Below are 21758 nucleotides of genomic sequence, written 5' to 3' on the forward strand. Positions count from 1 at the left end.
GTGATATCTAGATAAACACTGAGACTCTCTTCCCCCAGGAACTAGTTCTTGATCAGTTGGCTGGTCTCTGCCCTATAACTTTATGTTTATTCTCTCTTTAGAGACCTCTACCTATGTTGAAAATGATCTCATAAATCCATGGCCTTTTGAGTTGGGGCTTCCTTCTCCCCAACACATCACATCATCCACAGATCTCTATTGGACAGACTCTTAGGAAGGTTCTCAGCCTTCCTAATGCTGTGACCCTTTAATACAGTTCCTCATGTTGTGCTGACCCCTAACCATAAAATTATCTCCTTTCTGCGTCATAACTGTAATTGCTCCTGTTGTGAATCATAATAGAAATCTGATATGCAGCCTGTCTGATACGTGAACCTCCAAGGGGTCATGACCCACAGGTTGAGAGTCTGCTTTAGTGTCTGTGTTTCTGGGCATTTAGAGGTTGCACTCTGACTTGTAGAAACCTATGCATAGTGAGTGTAGGGTGTGGTGTAGAAGATGACAGACCCTAACAATTGAAATGGTTTCGCCTTGAGGCACATGAGGCCCCACCCCTCCCTGAGGAACTCTGGGTAATTAACAGCTGCTGAGTGGAAGACTGATATTTTTCTCAGTGGTGTAGCCCCTGTTAAGAAAGATGTTTTTGTAAATATGTCTGTATCCATCCTCCTATACATAGCCCCAAGTAAACTCATCTCACACACACACACACACACACACACACACACACGTGCACAGAGAGACAGACAGACAGACAGACAGACAGACAGACAGAAAGAGACAGAGAGAGAGAGACCAGACACAAATGCAGTTGCAGAGAGAAACAGATCCTCCTGGGAGTGAAAGGATCCTGAGAGGACAAGGAAAGGTAAAGGAGAGTGAATATGATCGAAATGCGTTATTTACATGTACGTAAATGTCATAATGAAATTTATCATCTACAATTGATATATGCAAGTGAAATCTTTAAAAAAGAAACTGTTTCCCAGTACTTAATCGATGAAAGTAATGAATTTTATAGAGAAGATTTTACGGGATCAGCAAGGTGACTCAGCAGGTAGGGACACTTGCCACCAAGCCTGAGAATCTGAGTTCAGTCCCTGCCACCCATACAATGGAAGGAAAGAACTGACTCACAAAAGCTGTCCTCTGACCTGCGTGCACGCACACAGACACACACACACACACACACACACACACACACACACACACACACAAATAAGTAAAGAGGAAATATAAGATAACTAACTTCTTACATTTGTGTACACATCTCTGGATTGTTTTTGGAGAAACAGTGTGCCTCAGCACACACACAGACTCTTTGGTAGCTGTCTTGTCTTGTCACCATGCATGTCTTGTTGGCTTCAGCCTCTAACTGCCTAAGACTAGCTCCCTGAAGCCATTCCTCAGGTCAGTCTTCTCTCCGTGTACAGTTTTGTGTCAGCATCTAGAGTTTAAAATAATAGGAATCTGAGTGATGGAGAGACGGCTTACTGGTTCAGAGCCCTGGCTCCAATTCCAGGGGACACAGGTTTGACGCCCAGTGCCCACGTGGTGGCTCACAGCCCGCCACAGCTCCACTCTCAGGAGATCCCCTGCTCTCTTTTGGCCTCCATGGCTGTCAGGCATGCAAGCAGTACATAGATATGTAGGCAAAAGATCTGTATGCACATAATAAAATACTTTTTTAATTGAGAAAATAGGAATTTCACTAATTTGTGATTGCCATTTATCAAAGCATTCATGAAAAGTTCTTTGGGGAGAATGCTAGGAAAATGATCTGAGGGTCCCTGAAACAGCACCCACACTCTAGAACCAAGCAATCCACAACTTGGAAAAGGGCATTGCCGCCATTATGTGGTTAACAGGGAAGACTAGGTGTGGATCCTGACATATCATTCTCTAGAAGGTTCTTTCAAAGAAGCGATATTAGTGGCTATAGACATTCTGGGTAATAATGACCAGATTTAAATCGAAAGTTTGAGTTGAAGAGAATCAGGTTATCTGAGAGGGAGGACACGTCAGAGATGTTCCTGTGGAACCAGAGCTCGGCTGTGACATGTAGACTGTGAGTAGGAGGTAGGGAGTGGCCCGTCCTGGAAGATCTACGTCACAAGGAGGGAAACAAATTAGTCACTTCATCAAGATGAGTGCTTCTGGGTTAAAGACTATTTTCAGCATCTTTGAATAATTTCTTTCCCCAAATCCCTTGCTGCCAATAAACACCAACAAACAGAACCAACTCTTACAGTTAAGCTTGTGGTGCATGTCACTGACAACTCAGGATCGACCAAGCATGAAAACTGAGTCCCACCCACAAGTGGTTGTTGCCATCATGGAATGGAAGGGGTTGAAATCCAGTTGTATTTGTTGTATGTAAGCAGAGAGCTTGCTTTAATGATTGGAAATTATGTAAGACAAGTTCCTCTGTGCAATTTAAGCAGCAGGCCTCACACTACCAAGTATTTACTCCATCAAGGCGATGCTATCGTGTGGGTCTCCAGGCAGTGTTGTTTGGTTAGCCAGGCATCAAAGACTAAGCCCAGGCAATGTTAAGTCTCCAGAAGAAAACTGCTTAATGGGTCTTTCTTTTTAGTATTCCAGCAATGTCTGTCTTCTTAGAAGCGGACCAGGCTCCAGCAAGAAGAACTTTCTGGGTCTCTTCTTGGTCCCTGTTTATTCTTAAAGACACTAAGTCCTGATTAAGAGCCTACTGTACTGTGAAAGAGTGCGCTATGGTCAGAATGGTGAGCGCTATAGTGTGCGCATATCCCTTCTTTGAGGGCCTCAGTGCCCAGTAAGGACCTTCACATTTGCATATGATGAGTTCCATGGTAAGGCAGGTCTGGGTGTCACAAGAGAGGCCTTGAACCTCACGGTAGGGAGCCCACATGTGCTTCCTGAAGGAAGGGATGGGAGTGACTGGCTGAGGAAAAGGAGAAAAAGTCAAAGTGGATGCTTACACTTGCATCTTCGAAATTCAAGTCCATGTTTCTCATTTAGTACCAAATTTAAAGCCTTATCTTGAAGGGTCTCTCTTATTCTCTTAACTTTTTGTGTCCTGCCTCCAAAGGTATAGCACAGAAGTGCCCTATGAAAGCATTTGACAAGATGGAGTTACCTTCCCTCCTCCATGAGCATTCGTAAGGGAGGGTAAAGAGGTCTGGGAGAAGGAATGAGTGCTGGAAGACCAGTGACATGGAGGCAGAGAAGGGGCACCCCAGAGTACAGGCCAGGGGGTGTCAAAGAGGTCTGCACTAGGAAGGAAGCTCTTGTTCTGGACGACATCTCCTAAAGCACGGGTGTTGCTGAGCTCAGAATGTGGAGTCCGAGTCAGAGCTATTTTAAGTTCCTAGACCTTTAGCCTTAGAGTTTAGGAGCAAATAGGAAGAGAGGAGAGCTCAAGGGTCAGAAAGCCTGCAGCCCTGGACCTTTGCAGGTCTTCTGCTGCTTCAGTTTCGATTCTTTATTTAGCTTTCAGGTTTACACAGTCCAGAGCCATTGATCCTTGCCCTTGAGCAATTCATCACTGATATTTTGTCCACACATAACTGAAATCCTGGATTCTCAGAATCTTGTTTGAGACAGCCCATTGCATGATGATTCAACTCAGCATTTCCTTTTATTTTGAAGTTGGAGTCAAAACAACTGTTTAGATTCTGTTTTTTAAGTCAGTTGGAGAGCATTGGTGTGTACTGTTCCTAAGTTTGATCCTTATCAGCTTCGAGGACAGTAGCTCTCAGCCCTCCTAATGCTGTGACCCTTTAATATAGGTCCTCAAGTATGGACCCCCCAACCATAAAATTTTTCATTGCCACCTCATAACTGTGATTTTGCTACTATTATGAGTTGTGATATAAATATCTGATATTGCCAATGGTCTTAGGTGACCCCTGTGAAGGGTTCAACCTCTCCCCAGTACATCCCGCCTCAAAAGGGTCACAGCTCACAGGTTAAGGCCTGTTCTTCTAGGTGTTTATGATATGTTGAATAGCTAACATTGTTCCCTGCCTCTTCTCAATATGAAGGCCAAATTCCTTGTCAGTGTTGATCATGTTGATCAGTGTAGATTAATTTTCTACCTTTACACAGAGCCAGACCCACAACAGGAGAGGATCAGTCACCCATACTGCAAGAGCAATGGTAAGCAGGGCCTCTTCAATCTCAACTCCATGACACTGCCTCCTGCAATCCTCCCTACTTTATCGACTTGGGTAGTGAGACGCCATCACAGGCAGCATGCTAGCATGAAAACTAAGGAGATTTTAGGTTGGCCTGAGATGAGAGATTTGGTCAGGTTCTTCACAGGAAGAACAATTACAGGTCACTTGCACAGAAAAGCAGTTTTCTGGGAAACCATGAGGCAGATCAGTGATCCATCAGGGAAGCTGGAAACAAGTAGGAGATCAAACACCACCATGTGCATTGGACACAGACACGGACACGGGAACCACGGCCTGCGCAGCCCATTGGTCCCTTACCTTTGTGCTATTGACTCAGAAACCACAGAGTATCAAAGTGGTCAGCATGCCTCGAGTGCCCGCTGCTCCCACACAGAGGGAAACCCTGAGCCCTGGCAGAAGATGAAGCCCAGGTCAGTAGGGACAGCTCCATCCAACAGTTTCTGCGCTCCTTGGCTGGAGGCTCCCTTAAGTTCCTTCTTGTGTTCTGTCTTTTGGTTTTGCAGTTCCTTCACTTGTGATGTAGTCAGTCTAGCAAATGGGCAGATGTTTACATCTGTAACACACAGTAAACATTTTCATGCATTAGGAAGGAGTAGGAAAGCAGCTTTTTTGAAGGTTGTTTAGCACCACTCTGTACCAGGAATGATTCAGGACCTTCCCATTTTGGCTCCCATAGTTGCTACAGGAAGCTTGTGGAATGAATTTTGTTATCCCCATTTTATAGATCAGGAACCCAAGGTCTGTGAGATTCAGTTACTGTTGTCACACGTCATTCATGAATCTGAGCTTCAGGCTCAGCTCTATTACGTGTACCAGACTTGGGGACCTTCAGTGACATCCTGGGCGTCTTCATTTTTACCGGTTTCCTAAGCATCCTCAGGTCCTGACTGACCACTGGAGGCACAGTCAAAACCCAGCAAGCCTGCTGACCTGCATTTGATACCTCAGCTCTACACGGCATAAGGGGAGAACCAACTCTCACAGGCTGACCTCTGACCTTCCTGTGCCTGCTGCAGGACAGGCACAAATACATGTGCTTGCACAAAAGAAGTAAACGTAACAAATTCAGAGCTGGAGAGCTGCACACTTCTGAACTAGAAGTTTCAAAGATGAACAGGGGAGCAGCTGAGCAGTCGGCATCCGGGAGCCTGGCTTTGCAGACCTGGGAGAAGGCAGAGCTTGTAGCACCACCAGCAGCAGCAGCAGGTCCTTTTGATGTCTTTTACCACCCAGCCCAGGCACATATGGAGGATGTGATTTACACTTTATTTTGTGGGGGTCCCTGCCCCGAGACTACCTATGGGATTTGGGGGACAGTGTCTATTTTCTTAAAGTCTAGAGAGCCACCTCTAAACTGTGAGTGATAATAGGACCACTGGTGGCCTGCTCCTCATTTTGACCCTAGCCTGGACATCAGGGCTACTTCCACTCCTTTGCAGTCCAATATGTGCTGTAGCAGCTGTCTTTCTTCCCCGTGCTAACGTGTACACACCATGAGGACACAGATCTTGCTTCCAAAGGACAAGTGTGTATCACCGGATAGTTGTGAATTAAGGAGATTTTAAGTTGGCCTGAGATAAGGGATTTGGTCAGGTTCTTTACAATGAGCATAATTACAGGTCACTCACACAGAAAAGTAGTAATGAATTTTTGACTGACTCCTTCTGTATGAGAGGAAACAGGCAAATTCATTACCCATGGGCAGCCCCTGTCCTAAGCCTCCTGAGTCCTGCTGGCTCTGTCCTACCTGGACTGCAGCCAAGGTCGGCTTCCTGTCGGAGACCACCTGAGCCACTCCCTGTGTCTGTCCCTTACCCCAGCCTCCCCAGGCCCAGGACAGACGCCACAACTTGACAGCCATTTGGTTCAATGTTGTAAGACTCACTGGGACTTGCTGCCATTTGGATTTATTATTTAATTGTTTTATAGTTTATACCTGTGCCCTGCAGTGATTTTCCACTAAATCAGAACATTTATGTTTCTAAAAAGGAGCAGGAATGGTTGTGGGTGTTTATCTTAACAGCTAATCTCTGGCAATACATCTTCTTTGCAGTCATCAACAGATTAGAAAATTAATGTCTAACTAAGCTCCATTATGGACTATTAGTGTGAGAAAAGGTGGTTTCATTTTAGCCTGATGAAAAGACAGTTTGGCTTGTCTAGTTTTAAGGTTTCAGGAATAACTGTTTTCATTGTTGTTTTCATTTCTATTATCATAAACTATCAGGTTGGTTAAAAAATGCAAAATTGGAACGGGTCCAAGAAGCAAGAAGCATGAGTCATCGAGAAGGACATGTTCGTTGGGTTTAAGTAACGTGTACACTGCATATACATGCACTACATAGACTATAGATAAGAATATATAAATAATTATGTACAATCGCTACATATTTAGTATACTATATATTACATGTATAACTTATTATATATATGAATTTATAGCTCCTAATTTACTATACATATATATATAATCTATCTTATTAAAATATACTTTGCTTTATGTATGCCTTATTATACAAAGAATAAAGCAAAGCCATATCCTATACAATGAGGTTTCAATGTCTGCACAGACTGAGGTAGAGCTGTGGGAGTGTGTCACCTATGGATGTGGTACAGTCAATGATGTTTGCATGAAATGAACTTGTCTAATGGCACCTTCTCCAAACATGGCCCCTTCAGCAAGCAGCACACACCTTCGCATATGATTAATAAACGAGACCAAGATTGGTAGTTACATACTGTACAGGCTTATTTTTAATGCTATCTAACTAACCACTCTATTATATAATGATATACATTACTAAATATAAAAGTAACTCATAACTTTCAATCTCTCTCACTCACTCTCTCGAATCTGTATCTCTACATTTATTAATCATACTGTATATTACACATATACTTCTTACTTATAATTATATGTGTATAACATGCTATATAAATAATTACTATTATTTATCTATGTGGCAAAAAGACTACATTGTAACATATTCAGGTAAAGATCTAACTGGCTGTTACTTAAGATTCATGAATCAGAGTCGCCTGTGTTCTACCAAACAGAAACAGCTTCCCCTGGGCAAGGGCAGACTGTTAGGAAACAGGATGATCCGGGGAAACCGCTTCACATCAGGCAGCTATTTTATAAAGGTTAAGTCAGAGGAGACTTCTTAGTAGCTTAGGCCTGCTTATTTGAGCATGTGGCTATAATCAGTCTTCTTCTCTCTCCTCTACCCTCTCTCCCCTCCCCCTTCTCTCCCCTACCCTATCCCTAGGGAAGATCAGATGAATAACTTGATTTGGTGATGGGGACCTTTTGATTCGTGGTACAGGAGATAATCAGGGCCGTCCAGTCTGTAACCCACAAACCAAGTGCAGTGTAAGAGATTTATAAATTTAAGACACTGAGACCTTCCTTGCTTTTTGTTGTTGTTAATTTGATTGTGCAGTTCTCAAGTGGGAACTTTGTGGGAGACATTGTAACTGGAGAAGCCAAAAGTTGATCACCCTTGTAAGAGCTTCTTGTGAACTTCACTTTACAAATATGTGAGCCAAGGCACTTGGAATGGTAGAGACTCTAGCGATAAAGCTACCAAGAGAGAGGTTAAGAGTTACCTGTGCCTGGCACATCCTCTTAGCACCTTAACCTCCTCCTTGGTTTCCAATGAAGTGTCACTTGGGGCCATAACACTTTACATAACTTCTTTATTTTAGGATAGAATGTTAAAGGACTCTCTTTGACAAGCTTTGAACCACCAACAGTTGCCCTGAGTCACTTTGTTTTCTTGCTGAGAAATGTCTGTCTCACAAACCTGGCTACTCTTTTTCTACTTGGTTCGATGTGCCCTACACTCTAGCTTTATTTAGAAAACTACAAACTGGAGAGATGTGGGGGGATTCTGGAAATCCCCTCCAGGTCTCACATTTTGAGGTTCAGGACTCTCTTCTTTCCTAAGGCTGTTTGTCCCCTGCACCAGCCTTGGTGTGCCAAATCTCTCTTGGTCTGGAAGGATGCTCAATAAATGCCTGACGTGTTCTGCTTTGCCTCTAACCTGCTGCAGCCCTAACCCAGGACCTCGTGCGTGCCATTCAATTGTTTCCACTACTGAGATTTACCCCCAGTTTATTTACTATTTTTAATTTGGTCACTCAGAGCTTAGAAAGAAAAAAAATAAATAACTTTAAGGTAGTGGTTCTCAACCTTACCACTTTTGGCAAACCTCTATCTATTTACATTACGATTCATATCGGCAAAAAAAAAATGACAATTATGAAGTAGCAACAAAAATAATTTTATGGTTGGGGGGGTCACCACAACATTAGGGACTGTATGAAAGAGGAGCAGCATTGGGAAGACAGAGAGCCACTGCTTTAAGGACTTTTTCCTGGGCCACAGCTCACTAAAAAGAATCTTTGTACTGAGACATCTGTCGCTGGCTGACCAGGTCCTTTAGTTGTGCTTCTGCCTCAGGTAACTCAGCCTCCCTCCCTTGCTGCTCTGTCACAAACACTAGGGGTGAGGGTTGGGCTGGCTCCTGTGTCCATTCCAGCCTTCCTCTCAAACTGTCCACTTTCCTCCTACGTCTCCCACAATCTCATTTCCCTGCAAACTTTCCCCCATGACCAGCCAATCATAGAGCCTGTAAGAAGTCTCTGAGGTGCCATTCGACTCAGGTATACCTGTAGAACTGTGGGTTTGCTCCTGACTTCACTGCTAAGTCTGCAGCTCCCTGGTACAGAGTACAAAATAAAGTCATCAAATGGAACAGCTTGGGGTTTTATTAAGTCCTTCAGATTGTATTCTCCTTGATGAAGATGAGGAATGCCTTCCCCATCCTCTCAAGGTGTGTCCTCCGCCCCTGGCTCATGTGTGGGCATAATCATAACACTGCTCATACACATAACACACATGGACACACACACACACACTTCTGATCAGCTCAAATGCAACACAGAGTCTATAGGCAGATACCTCCCAAAGCCAAATTAAACAAATACAAATGTGAACCTTATCTTCTTAATTGATAAAATCTGTTTTCTGTCCCTTCAGAGGTCAGTTGGTTTTCTGCTCCCTGGCCTGGAAGGGGCCTCTGATATCCTCCAAGTAGCCCGGGTGACCTTGTGCTTGCAGGAAGACGTGCCTTCCCAACATTGCCGTCAACTTGTGCAGACCTACATTTGTGTTCCCTCAGCTCTTTATGGAGGTCAGGTGACCTGCAGGGGCTGACCACTCTCCTAGCACATGGGTCTTTATGTGGCGGGACCTGGAAGATGGACACTAGCTAGTTTTGTCAGTTTGGCTCTTTTTCCTGACATAGGAGCTTGAAGGGTCACACTCTGGCTTTCCTGTCTGGGAATGCTGGCCCTTCACTGGGTCCTGCAGACCACTCCCCCCAGAGTCTAGGCCCTAGAAAGGTTACTCTTGGTGCTTTTGCTGGCGTGGGCCTTTCTGTGATGACAGACTGTTGGCTAGTCTAAGAACTACACATTTCTGGGGTCTAAACAAGGCGAAACTTGCCGCAGCTTCCTTCTAAGGGCTGCTGCAGAATTCTGCTTGTCCTCTGCGGTGGGACTCACCACTCCCCGTGTTCTGGCTTGTTCCGGGTCTCCCTCCACATCCCAGGATCCACCTTGAGGCCAAGACTGTTTTCTCGCTTCAGTGCACATCACAAAACAGACACCCCCCCCTCCCCCAGTAAAACTCAGTAAACGTTATGGAGCTCACACGAGGCCTGGTGGGTAAGGGATGACTTAGAGCCTTACCGTTAATGGACGGGTGACTAAATGGGCTTAACAGGGGCCCTGACTCATACTTCATTCCAATATTCAATGAACATCAAGAACCAGGCACTTCCCAGGGTCTGAGTTGTGACCACAAAGACACTGGAAGCCATTATATAAGTAAGCGACCTAATGACAAAGTGTGAGCATTTTTGTGAAGGGAGTAACCAAGATGTTTACAAGCCTTTGTACAAAGATCTCAGGCCGAGTCTCATCTCTGGAGAGAGGGATGCTGACATGACAAAGGTCCCCAAGGTAGGACAGGGTGACCAAGTGTGAGGAGTTGTCTTGAGTCTTGAGACCTACGTGGTCAGACAGGGGTGGGGAGCCTGGTTTCAGAGCTTGAATTCCATCGGACTCAGAGACTGCCAGTCACAGAGGAACTCTGCTTGCATCGGGCTCTTCCTGAGTGATGGGGAGACTCGGGTGGAGCCTACAGGACAACTCAGATGAGCTGCCTCTGCTGATTTAATAGTTTTTAAACAATAATACGCTTAAGTGGTTCTGTGCGTTGTTTGGAAACATGGCTGCCAGGGAAGGGATCTGAGGAATTGCCTCTCTACTTACTTCTTGCTGTGTCTTGTTGTGTTACTTCTTGCAACAGCCCCTTACGGAGATGTTATATTACACCAGGCGCTGTGGAGGCTCAGAGGCTCCTTCCCCATCGAGTGGCTCATTGTGCATGAAAGACACAAAGTGGACCCAGTGCCAGGTCACCAAGGATAACACAGCAGCCAGCTAAAGACATCTGTGCCTCCTGTTTTGATTTTGAGGGGACCAGAGTGATGAAGATGACAAAGGGTCCCCGCAGCACCCAGTGCCCTGGGTTCTTAGGATAGTGTTGAAGAATATAAGCAGCACACGGCCTTGTCTGATTTGCATTTGGTTGGGTTTTTGTTGTTCTTGTTTGGGTTTGTTTGTTTTTTTTTTTTTTTTTAATGTACACCAACAAAGATTTGCTCACAAGAGAAGACGGCGGTATTTAGTGTACAACAGTTAGACTTGAAGGTTCACGTCTCGTCACGGGCTCCGACTGCCTGCATATGCTAACGCTGTAGACTAGAGCGGGCTTGAGGATGCAGCTAGTCTAGCTGTCCCATCTCACCTCGTGTTTGGTCAGAAAACACAGGGAAGCAACTTGCTTGACATCTCTGTCCTCAGATCTAGCCTGTACATTGCACCCCAGGAAGCCATTTTGATAAGTACAGGGTGACATGTACTTGGTTGGTAACATGACAAGGGGTGGGATGCTAGGTATGAATATCCTGATGAGCCTTGGAGCCTCTTCCCATGCCGTGGGAGGCAGATACCCACTCGCTGTCAACAGTGGTCAGGAAATTACCCAGCGAAAGCTAAGCATGCTCCTTCCTTGCAGTGAACTTTTAAAAAGTTGTATTTTGGGGTTTTGTGTGTGTATATATATATATATATGTGGAGGTGCATATGAATGCAAATCCCCAAGGTTAGAAGATGGTCTAGGGGCCTCTGGAACTGAAGTTACAGGCAGGTGGGAGCCACTTGCTGTAGATGCTGAGAACCAACTTGGGGCCTCTCCCAAAGCAGTATGTGCTCGCACCCACTGGGTTTGTAAGAAGTAACTGGCTAGCTGCGCAGTCAGACAAGTTACTCTGCAGTGATTCCAAGCCTCTGTTCCCAGGTACACCCCTAGGTTACTGGTCTTGGCTGTAAACCAGCATGCTGTTTGACACCTTAAGCTTTTAGCTGTTGGAATAGTAGCCAAAGGTCTGCTCTCTCTAGATAAGTCTATGTAGCGAAAATACCCTTGTCTGGTTTATCAATTCCATCTCCTAAATGTGTTTCCATGAGTCAGAAGCAACCACCTGGTGGTAGCAGCAATGCTCTCTGTCCCACAAAAGGGCAAAGTGTGGACACACCAGCTTCTCTCTCCTCAGGCAACACAGCAAAGTGGTTAAGCGCAAGGAAGTGGTTTCCTGTCATCTGTGTATTAGGGATCACCTAAAAAAAAAAGTCTCAGACCCTTTTTTTTTCTCAACTAGAAAAATGCAGATAACAGTCCTCCCTGGAGGGTGTGGTAGCACAGACCTAGTCCCAGCCAGCTGGGAAGGCTGAGGTGGGAGGAGCCTGAGATCAGCCTGGGCAGTGCATCAAGATAATAGCAGCAAAAGCAATGACCTTCAAATCCGCAAGGTGGGGACAAGTAAAACACAGATGTTAAGACTTAGCAGTGAACATGTCCTAAAAGCATTTGGAGAAAATCTCTTTAAAGGCAGTTATGGCTGGGTGGGCTGTGGTGGTGCGGACCTTTGTGGATCTCAGAATTCAAGGCCAGCTTAGTCTACAGAGTGAGTTCCAGAACAGCCAGGGATATACAGAGGAACTCTGTCCCAAGAAAACAAAATATAAATAGACAAACAGCAGAGACAGACGGACAGATGGGCAAGCGGGCATGTGGGCAGACAGACAGACTGACTGCCGTTATTGGGGCTAGGAAATATCTCAGTGGTTAGCAGCACTGGGTGCTCTTGGAGAAGACCCGAGTTTGATTCCCAGCACCCACATGGTAGTGCATTACCATCTATAGCTCTGCTTCCACAGGATCCAAAGCGGCTTCTGGACTCTGTGGCACCAGGTACACACTCAGTGTTCAGACCTACATGTAGGCAAAACACTCCAACACATGAAATATCAATCTTATTTTTAAGAGACAGTGCTGGCTAGGGAGATGGCTGAGTTGGTAACGTGACTTTGATATGCCCATGATTCATGATAGCAATGGGTGTGTGGCGCTGCAAACCTGTAACCCTCCTGCTAAGGCTCTCTGCTAAGGTCTCTAAGGCTTGCTGACTGGAAATTCAGTGAGAGACAATGCTGTCTCAAAATTACCAGGTGGAGAGTTACTGAAGCCCCTCCCAAAGTTGACCTCTAACCTTTGCCCTCAGAGGCACTCATGTGCACACACACTGTGCCCCCCACCCCCTTCTCGCATAGCCTTTCTTTGGATTTTAAATGATTGAATTTTTCTGAGAAAAGGGAGATTTTCCCTCCAATGAACACAGAATGAAACGTTAAATCATTTCACTCAGGCTCCATACTTCAGTGTGCTTTTGTTTATGGTAACAGCTACCCCTCACTTGCCTCCCTGCGTGGCCTCATGTGGCTTTTGAGAGAGTGAACATTCTTGAAAGAGAGGCTGGGCTCTTGCCACAGAGGATGCCGGGCAGATGATGCCAACCTGCCATTAGCGGTTGCTATAATAGCCCAGGGCATTTAACTAGAGGGCAGTTTGACTACTGAGAAAGACTGCCTTTCTCCTGAGTGTATTGTGAAACCTGTGTCAGGAGCGGTTCCCTTCACATCTGACTAACCAGTCAGCTCCAAATAAGCAGTTCCTGCGCCACCTGCCTCAAGAGTCTGTTCTCTGATGATCCAAATCCTGGCATCCCCGAAGTCATTTTTCTGATCTCTTATCTCAAGTAGATGCAAGAATTTCCTGTCATCTGTGTGGTGTGGAGGTCGAAGCTTTGTGGACCAAACATTCCCGGGAGCAGAGCATTCAAACGGATCTCCTGAGTTAAGCAGGGACAGTCAACTCTCCTCTTTCAGGGTTTCAAGCACAAACATTGTCCCCATTTTTTCTGATCTATTAAGTCTTAGGTACTAGCCGTGTTCTCAGTACCTATTATTCTTGGGGAAGTTGCTATTGTGGGGAAGTGGGCATTGTGAAGAGGAACTCAGGCTCCACTGAGGAGCTGCACTTCTGGGTGGGCCTGGCTCACTCCTCAGCTTTGACCCACCAAGAATCTCCCCTAGAGATTCCTGTGTAGCACCACATGGTGGACTCTCCTAAAGATGTTCATAGCCTGAGACATTTGCTCTTGTCAGTCCCAGCTGTGAAACGCATGCTGCTCACGCCCAGGTCTACCCCACCACACATTTACCCTCTTTCCAGAAGAGGCAGAGACAGAAAGACCCTGGGGCTTGCTGGGATTTTTCTCACTGGGTTAAGTGGGAAAAGTCCCGCCTCACCTTGGTGACTTATGCAAAATAGGGAGTAATGAATACTTTCTTTGGAAAATAAGAATCTCTATGGAATCACAGTGCCTTGCCTTACCTTAGCTGGGATAATCTTGATTCTTTAAAGAGCCGTGGAAAAGCGCTTTCTCAAACCACCCTTCAGCCTCAGCAACAGAACACCAATTAACACATACATACGGTAGTGAAGCCACAAAGACCCTTTGGGCTGATCCCCCGCCAAGCTAGGAAGCAGCAGAATTAGGGTTTGCATCCAGAACTCTCTCAATTCATACTTAATAATCAGAAAAAGAAGTCAGGGCACCCTCAGCATCTTGCCTCACAGTATGGAGAACTGATAACTTTTGTTCCTAAACTATCATACAGGTATTGGATACTCACATAGCCACTGGGGGCTAGAAGCAGAAAATCACACAAGGCTTACTTCAGCTCATCCTGGATGTTACTAGGGCTCTCTCCCTACAGTTGGTTCGTGTCATATGAAAAGCAATTCCCTGCAGCTGACGCTCACAGGCAGAGAATGTATCTAGCCTGCTAAAGGTCCAAGGTCCCACCCCTGGCATCACAAAAGAGAAGGAATCACAAAATGTAAAACCGGCACGTGAAGCTGGAGAGAGGGCCCAGTGAGACAGCTCTCACAGAGGACCCGAGTTCAGTTCCCCAGTACTCACGTCAAGTGGCTTACAGCCAATGGTGACTCCAACTCTAAAGGATCCAGTACATTGTTTTGGCTGTGCAGACAGTACATTCACAGGGAGAAACCTAAACATCCTTACACACACACACACACACACACACATATTTCCATCCCCCCACTTCTCTGTTTTTTTTTTTTTTCTAGACAGGGTTTCTCTGTGTAGCCCTCACTGTCTTGGAACTCACTCTGTAGACCAGGCTAGCCTCAAACTCAGAGGTCTGCCTCCCTTTGTCTCACAAGTGCTAGGATTAAAGGTGTGCTTCTTTAAAGGCCAGCCATTGCCTGGTTCACAAAATCAAACATCTTTTAAAAAACATCATACTATTTCTGTATTTTTTGAGACAGGGTCTCACTATGAAGCCCTGGTTGGCATGGAATTCACTATGTAGTCCAGGCTAGCCACAAACTCATAGATATCTTCCTGCCTCTGGCTCCCAAGTACCAGGATCAAGGCGTGTGCCCCCATGCCTGACTAAGGAGAACTTTTGTTAAAAGCTGCACTGTGACCTTGTCTCATCTCCTCAGGACAGATGCCTGCCGCTGAGAGATCTGTACGCTAACTTTCCGTTCTAGACCCGTCTCTAGCCACCTCATAGCAAGCTTATGTTCGGGCCTCTGCCCGCTTTCCTACCTCACTAAAGAAACAAGTATATTTGTTTCAGAAGTCAGGCTCCACTCCCTCACCCCAAACTAACTGCAAGATTTTGTTTTGTTTTTCTCATCAGATGAGCTCTGGGGGGCTTTTAAGTACAGGGTTTGGGAATTTCCTTTCTTGACATCCTTTGTTTTTTCTGGAAGAAGTCTGCACTCCTGCCCCAGGGGAGCCTTGGATATGCCATCCTGCCTACTGAGAAGCCTGTCCCTGTCAGCGCCTCTGGCCTCAGGCCCTGTGGCTCCCCCTCTCACCACAGCCTTGTTTGCCCAGCCCAAAGGAATTTGCTCTGTATCACACAGGGACTCCAACTCAGCTACCAGGTCTCCTTAAAGGTGATCACAGCATCCGAGAGGCATCAGAGGAGTTACCCCTTCTGATCCTCACTTTCCTATCTGCTTTCAAAGGTGGGTTGATGGTGCCAGGAGTCCTGTCTCCCAATAATAAAACAAACACTCCAGGCCAATCTGCATGTTCTGTTGGTCTGAGGGGCCAGCTCAGAGCTATGACTGGATCATGATCTGTGTGACTTCCACTAGAATGATGGTTGTCAGCTCGAGGCCCTACAAGGGACGTCTGGATGTCTGGAGACATCTTTGACTATGCTAAGTAGAGAAAATTAGTGATGACATCTAACACTAGGACCAGATGGCGCTAAACATTCGGCAGTTCCCAGGACAGCCAGCACAACAGAGGTCTTCCCCAAAGCCAAGACTGAGAAGTCCTGAACCAGACTGGGACTGAGGACCTGCTGTCATCCTGTTGTTCACAGCCAGTATCCTTGAGGGCCTCTGAGCAGCCAGGGAAAGGAGTGTGGCTCCTGAGAAGCTCTCACAGGCCTCCAGTCTAGTGTAGAGGAGAGCGAAGCACTCTGGAGGCCGAAGGCCGTGTATGGACTCTGCCTAAGGGGCACTTCTGGGAATGACCCTCCGAGAACCAAAGGCTCTGAAGGTGCTTAGGACCAACAGTGTCTATTTTAATTTATGAATGTGTGTGCGCACCATGTGTGTGCAGATGCCCAAGGAAGCCAGAAATGCAAGTCGGGTCCCCTGGAGCTAGATGGACTTAGAGGCATTTGGGAGCTGTGTGATGTGGGCGCTGGGGTCTAAACTCAGGCCCTCCCAAAGAACAAGCCCTGCTAAGTACTGGGCCGTCTTTCCAGACCAGGATCACCCTGATTATTTAGTGTTGCTCCTGAAACTCTAGTCCATGTAGAGTCAGACGAGAGAGATGAGCTGGAAACTAATACTGAGAAGGAAGAGATGAAGCGACCTGAGCCCTGGGTGACCCGAGGAGTCCAGGAGAATCCGTGAGAAAACTTCTTAACAAAACCTAAGAGAATTCAATATAGTGCAAAGAGGCGATGAAAGGAGTCGCCTCGAAAGACTGAAAACGTAAAGCAATAGTTTATGCCTTTCAGCAGTAAGTTTGGGTACGGTTACCATAGCGATAATACACGGCAGGGCTTTGGTCAGACCCATGGTTCTATCTTTGTCATCTGTGAGTCATCCAACCATTCCTAGGGCTTGATCTTTGTCTTGATGATTAAAAGTGACTGCTAACCCCATGCATGAGAGCTTCATACAGGGTAGGAGAGAAGAGGAGGAGAGCAAAAGTCCCCCACATGTGACTGTCAGACACCCGTGCTCAGCTCCAAAGGAGACTTGGAATTTTAGTTTATAATTGTGAAGCTTAAAAAAAAACAAAACCAACACCCTCTTCCTAAGGAAGTGAGGGTGTTTTGGGACAATCGGCCATAAACTGTAGCAGGAAAGGCTCAGGATCAGTACACGAGAGGCACTGAAGGACACAAGTAAGATCTGAACAGACGGAAAGACAAACAGTTATTGGCCAAGAAGATTCAACATCGTAAACTATCAATTCTCCCCAAGTTAATTTATAACTTTAAACGTGTTCCCAATAAAAACAGCACCAGGATTTAAAAATAGATATAAACAAACGATTCTAAAGTTCATATGGAAAAATAAATAAGAATCTGAAAGCCAAAAAATTTTGAAAGTGGAGAGCAGCCACACGAAGTATTAAACATACTATAAATCTGCAATAACTGAAAGTGTGCGATAGAGAAGTGTTAAGAGCAGAAGTGCAGTAAGGACTTCATTTGCATATGCAAATTTTCTATTCAGTGGGGAAAGGCAACTATCAAACAGCAAACTTCCGGGTTGCTTCCAGATTTCTAGGAGCAGGGAGAGTTGGGATGTATCTTAAACTTTTGTCAGAATAAATCAGTGCATCAAAGATTTTTGTTTATAAAAATGGAAATGAAGCAAGGGGGGGGGGCACATTAGCAGAATACATGTCAGACACCCATGCTCAGCTCCAAAGGAGACTTTACCGGAAAAGGAAAAAGAGAGTTTCAACCTAAGACATGGAATCCCAAATCAGTAAAACTAAATATCCACCGAATTAAGTAAAAATAAATGATATTAGTCAAAACTCCATGAGCCACAAACAAAGTCAAATAATAATCCTGCACCAAGTGTGGGTCCTAATGGGAAAGAACGCCTGAGAATCAGTGCCAGCCGCTGCAGTGTGAAGAAGCTGTACGCACGCGTGCACATAGGCACAGCCGCGCATGCGCATGCACACGCACACACATGCACACACATGCACACACGCGCACATGCACGCACGCGCCCCTACTGCTCCTTCTTAAACATATGAAAGCAAATGCTGAAACTTATACAGAAGTGCAAGAATGTTCTGAGATACTGTTTAAACTGGGCACACATGGAAGCTAGACTGCACAGCATGTCGACAAAAATGTCGCGAGGCGGGCACTGTCATGTGTTGCCAGGGGAATGTTAGAAGTCTGGCTGCTAAGGAAGACAGCTTGGTGATCCACTGCAAAGGAAAACATGAATGGTATTTGCAAAAATTAAGTAAAGGTTATCACATTGGTTGATCTATAAGGAAAGGGGGGCAGCTAAAGGTCTTATTCTGAAACAATCTCCTTAGTCCTTTAAACATGAAAACAGTCCCAGACTGTGAATGTGCACTTGTGTTTGAGGACTAAGAAGAAGGGGTCAGTACCTGGTACTTGTCTTTCTGCATAACTATTGGTCACATTAGCTAAATACTTGTTCTGCATTAAGCTGGGTACTCAGTACCTGGGAGTTCTCCAGGAAGACTCACCCCTGCCTCTTCCGCCCCTTCCCTGCCCCAGAGCTGGACCTCTGAGAAGGCAAAGTTGGACATCATCCCTCCCAACCCTCCTCCCCCTAGAGGCCCACAGACTCTTATTGGTTCATCTAAATATCACTGAAAGCTGCAGGTGCGAGACTCCTGGCGGGCCTGGGGACATGGGTCTGAGGGAGCCATTGCTGGAGAGGAGAGGAAGGAGGCCTAGCCTCCTTGAGGATCCTAGCTGCTAAGGCCCCACCCCCACCCTTACACACACACACACACACACACACACACACACACACAGCCTCTCCTGACAGCCCTGCACTAGACAAGCTTGCCCCAGAGAGATGGACACTGTGATGAGACTGAAGCTCTCCAGAGAATAGCGGTTCTAACAGCGCCCAGGCTGGCTCCCAGGGATTGTCTAAACCTTCTGTGTCAAAAGAAAGCAGCCCCTCTCTCTTCCTGTGGTTGGTTTTGTGTGCAAAGTTAAGAGTTTTCAAAGATCCGGGTTTCCAGAGCTAGCGGGGATGGAAGGATGTAGCCTGAGGCTGGACTCCCTCCGTACACCAGTGGCTACAGGGTGGGCAGGAGCGTTTTGACTGAGGCCAGCCCAGGTCATAGTCCAGGGCGCCCCTAGGACTTGCTCACATCCACAGCAGCTGGGTCCACTTCTTCCCTGCGGAGAAGAGAGGGCAGGAAGCAAAGAGGCCAAGGAGGAGTCAACTAAAGAAAGAACAGGAGGCAGGGAGAATTGAGGGGCTGTCCCTAACTTGCCAGAAGCCTGTGAGGAGGAGGGGTGGGGCCTGGCTAGAGCCTAGATTACTCCACCTGGCCACCTGAGTCAGATCTGAGCCAGGCTTGTGCTGACTTGGGATCTTTAGACTCATGACTCATGACATACTGCTGTTACCCTTGCTCAACCCATAGCAGAGAAGCTTCTTGCAGAGAAGAGTTAACACAAAGGCCAGGCAGTGGTGGCGCACACCTTTAATCCCAGCACTTGGGAGGCAGAGGCAGGTGGACCTCTGAATTCGAGGCCAGCCTGGTCTACAGAGCAAGTTCCAGGACAGCCAGGGCTACGCAGAGAAACCCTGTCTTGCACACACATATACAGACTTACCATGGAGGCCCACTGTCAGACAGTGTACAGAGTGAGAGGTGTTGGAGCACCCAGTGCTAAATGAATCGTCGTCACGGCCCCTCCCCTCCAGGGCTCAGGAATCTGTGTGGGAAAGGATACTGGAAGATTTAAGACCCAGAAGTGATGGGTGTCTCCAAGATAACAGTCCCCTAGCACCACGGGACTGAAGCGTCTGTGAACTCAGAGGCTGTAGCAGCATGGGCAAGACCCTCACAGCGCCAGCATCACAGAGGCCAGGAAGTGCACATGGGGTCCCAACCCTACTCAAGAAGCTGTCTTCAGCTGACACCCACTGGCAAGCAGTTTCTGCTGGAGTGTCACTGAGTGTATCGGCCACACTCCAGGGCAGGTCCCATGCCCAGAAGCAGCTGGCCAACAGGAAAGGATTTTAATGCTACTTTTGTGGAGTTTTTTCTTTCATTTTTCTTTCTTCCTATTTATTTTGGTTTTCATGTCTTTGTTTTTAAAAGATGGTAAATTTGGGTGGGTGGGGAGGTGGAAGTGGGTTGGGGCAGGGAAAAGCATGATCAACATGTATTGTACAAAAAATAATTTAAATAAAGGGGTTATAAGTCCCTTCTATGGCACCACGAAGGTTTTAAGGGGTGGCTGAAGAGCTGGGACACGGGTGTTTTATTTCAGTAAGATGGTGGGTGGTCCTGGAAGGGCTGGCAGGCCTGGAGAAGAGCCCAGGGCTGAGATGGCAGCTTTGGGAGCAGGAGACCCGGCTCACCCGGGGAAACCACTTACCTCCTCCCTAGTTTGGTCTCTACAAAGGTGACCTTAGCTGCACAGTGTGTTCTTCTGAACCCGTCCATGTTCCAGGCAAGAGCAGCAGACTACTTGGTCACCCAGGTGGGCAGGTAAACTCAGTCTCAAGCAGAAGTATCACTTTTACCTGTTTTACAGTCCTTGCTTTTACAGCCTTTGTGACTGTCATCTGGACCTTCTAAAGGCAACTCTGGGCGCTACAGTGTTGAGGAATATCTTCTGCCTTTGTCAATCCTACATGCCCAAGTTCCCAGTGACAACGTTTCTGCAAGGAGACTGTCAGGCCTTCCAGGTCCCTCCAACTTAAATCTTGTGTGACAGATGTGGTAGGATGTGGCAGAAGATGTTTACCTTTCTCACACTTCATCCCACAACACAACATAATGTGTCAAAGGGCACAAACATAGTGTGTGGTCCCGAGCTGACAGACTGGGGGCCAGCCCAGCAGGGTGACTTTTAGCAGGGCTATGCCACAGTCAGTGATGAAACCCTGGCAGCCTGGATCCCAGCTCGGCGTTCATGCTGCCAGGGTCGAGCCTTGCCCTCTCCCGCGGCCAGGGCTAGGGTCGGGGGGGCCTAGCTGCAGTGGCCCAGCTGTGTGGACTCACTGTTCCTTCTGTGACTTGGGAACATTTGCTTCGAACAGCACTTTTCTATGTGATTTCTTCTTTCTCAAGGAATCCCCGCTGTAAGCAGAAACAGGGTCACAGATACAATGTAGGCAGGTCCAGAAGCACTTCCTGCCCCACCCCCCTCTAGTCTGGGGATCCCATGGGATGCCTGGAGCTCAAGTTCAGATGCCAGCAGGCACATGAGCACGACCCCTTCCGACCTCTGCTTTTATGGGAAGAGGCCGTCTTTGCAAGGCTCACCTCAGTAGCCCAGAGTAGATGCTGAGGAAGGCACAGGGTCGACAGCTACTCCAGCCACATAGTCGAGACTCCTCTACAGAGCCACGCCTGGGGTTTGCAGGGGTGGTGGAAAAAAATTATTTTCTGGAAGCCTGATTTCTAGATAAGAAATCTTAGAATCCTGGAGGCTTGCCTGCTCTGACGACTCTCAACTCTCCTATAGAGAAACATCTGGATCTAGATTGTTTCTCTCGCCTGCTACCCCCAGGAGATTAGCCTTGTTCAGGCACCATGCTCCTGCAGGCAGGGTTCAGTCCCCTACGGCATGGATTTCAAGTCCCTCTTCCTGGCATCTCAGACTCTTTGAGGTTGTCTCTAACAAGTTGTCTTGTCTCACTCTCCTCGGGAGTCTCTGATCTCTCTCCCTTTGCCTCTACCTCCCGTCTCCTTTTGTTGCTCTCTTCATGGTCTGTCCAAATGCTGGCTTCCACCGAGCCCCGAGACCCACTGCTGTTGGCTACGT

The 21758-nt window shown here is 46.7% G+C and overlaps 1 protein-coding gene across 1 annotated transcript in view; it reads left to right on the forward strand.

Moving 5' to 3' along the window:
* Positions 1-21758, forward strand: part of Prkce (protein kinase C epsilon) — a 497167-nt gene that overhangs the window by 438192 nt on the left and 37217 nt on the right. The window lies entirely within an intron of this gene.

This window comes from Apodemus sylvaticus, chromosome 6 (genome assembly GCF_947179515.1).
Source record: "Apodemus sylvaticus chromosome 6, mApoSyl1.1, whole genome shotgun sequence".
NCBI lineage: Eukaryota > Metazoa > Chordata > Mammalia > Rodentia > Muridae > Apodemus > Apodemus sylvaticus.